Genomic DNA, 2,365 nt, shown 5'->3' with positions numbered 1-2,365 from the left:
AAGGACGATGCACGTACTCTTTTGCTTTTATTTGAACGAAAGGACTGCATTTGATAATGAGGCGCTTTCTTAGATTGTGAGGGAATATAAGGCAAAAAATTCGATTTACCTGCCGTAGCTGTGGAGACAAGGTCCGAGAGGCCCTCTCCAAACAATTCCTCACCTTTGTAAGGCAAAAACTCCATATGCCTCTTTGAGTCGGCATCACCTGTCCACTGTCGGGTCCATAAGACTCGCCTAGCAGAAATAGACATAGCGTTTATTCTGGAACCCAGTAAAATAAAGTCTCTTTGAGCATCCCTCATATATAAGACAGCATCTTTTATATGCCCTAGGGTAATTAAAATGGTATCCTTATTAAGGGTCTCAATATCCGCTGATAAGGAATCTGTCCATGCTGCTACAGCACTACAAACCCAGGCAGACACAATTGCCGGTCTGAGTAACGTACCAGAATGTGTGTAAATGGACTTCAAGGTAACCTCCTGCTTGCGGTCAGTAGGATCCTTGAGGGTAGCCGTATCTTGGGATGGGAGCGCTATCTTTTTTGATAAGCGTGTCAAAGCCTTGTCTACCCTAGGGGAGGATTCCCACCGTATTCTGTCCTTTGGCGGGAAAGGATACACTATAAGAATCCTTTTGGGAATCTGCAGTTTTTTGTCTGGAGTTTCCCACGCTTTTTCGCATAATTCGTTCAGCTCATGTGAGGAGGGAAAGGTGACCTCAGGTTTCTTTTCCTTATACATGTGTACCCTCGTGTCAGGGACAGGGGGTTCCTCTGTGATATGCAAAATATCTTTTATTGCAATAATCATATATCGAATACATTTAGCCACTTTTGGCTGTAATTTTGCATCATCGTAGTCGACACTGGAGTCTGCCCTGCACCCTTACAGTGACCGATGTGTGTGAGGTGAATGGGAGCAATGGCGCACAGCTTCACTGCTGTGCGTTACCTCTATGAAGATCACGCTGTCTTCTGCCGCCTCTGAAGTCTTTTCCTCTCATACTCACCCGGCTTCTATCTTCCGGCTCTGCGAGGAGGACGGCGGCACGGCTCTGGGACGGACGGCGAGGGTGAGACCTGCGTACCGATCCCTCTGGAGCTAATGGTGTCCAGTAGCCTAAGAAACAGAGCCCTGAAACTCAGAGAAGTGGGTCTGTTTCTCTCTCCTCAGTCCCTCGATGCAGGGAGCCTGTTGCCAGCAGGCTCCCTGAACATAAAAAAACCTAACTAAAATACTTTCTTTACAGGAAACTCAGGAGAGCTCCCTGAAATGCACCCAGTCTCCACTGGGCACAGTATCTAACTGAGGTCTGGAGGAGGGGCATAGAGGGAGGAGCCAGTGCACACCCAGATCCAAAGTCTTTCTTAAAGTGCCCATGTCTCCTGCGGAGCCAGTCTATCCCCATGGTCCTTACGGAGTCCCAGCATCCTCTAGGACGTTAGAGAAATTGACAAGATCCACCCTTTCCCCTGTTGAGCTTCAGGGAAAACGCAACAGCCTATGATTTTTGCAGTAAGTAACATCGTCCACAATTTTTTCCTCCAAATTGCCGTATTATCCAATAGTTTAGAGGGTGAAAATCCAAATTGCCAGCAATGAGCTGAGGGTTTAAAAGCCAGACATCACCAACTGTTAGAGTGGTCTATAGTTTGAAAATCAATGAAAACAAATTGTTTAAAACAAGAGAGAGCTCCAGATTCTAACTAACCAGCCACTGTGATTCTAGATCATTGTGCAGCCAGGGCTTTCCAGAGCAAGCTACAGCCATTCACAAGTGTTTTTCACTTAACATAAATGTACTCACAGGCTAATGGTAAGATATTAAATCCTGCTGGGGGGACAAGAACATGTGAAATAATAAATAGAGCACACTTTTCCTGGGAGATTTTGGAATGGATTTAGCACTTTCTATGCCCTCAAATTAGCAGCATAAAATATCAAAGGACAACAACTTCTCACAGGGCCTTACTCTGTTCAAGCATTGCTGTATGTGGGTAGAAAATTCTCAACGGAATCATGCTGGCTCCCACAAATCGGGGGACCCTGTGTATGCCTAGATTAGAGGACTTTGATAGGTCCCTTAGGTGTCATGTGTAGTATGAAGGAGTCACGGGTTCATTTTTAGGATATAATGACCACCTTTCAGTCCATGTTTTCTAGTTTCTAATAAGCTCTGCTGTTGCAGAAATCACATAAGCCAGTTGTGTTGTATTCCGTCCCCCACCCATTCTGCCACCTTCTGCAGCACGGACACAAGAGGTGTACTACATTCAGCATGACAGCACCCTGTTGTCCTGTGATGAGATACTGCTGAACACATCCAAACAGCAGTTCCAAACATAAGATAGAGAATGAAA

The sequence above is a fragment of the Pseudophryne corroboree genome, chromosome 6 (assembly GCF_028390025.1).
Source record: "Pseudophryne corroboree isolate aPseCor3 chromosome 6, aPseCor3.hap2, whole genome shotgun sequence".
In the NCBI taxonomy this organism is placed as follows: domain Eukaryota; kingdom Metazoa; phylum Chordata; class Amphibia; order Anura; family Myobatrachidae; genus Pseudophryne; species Pseudophryne corroboree.
The sequence above is the reverse complement of the archived record's forward strand: the minus strand, read 5'-3'. Positions refer to the sequence as shown.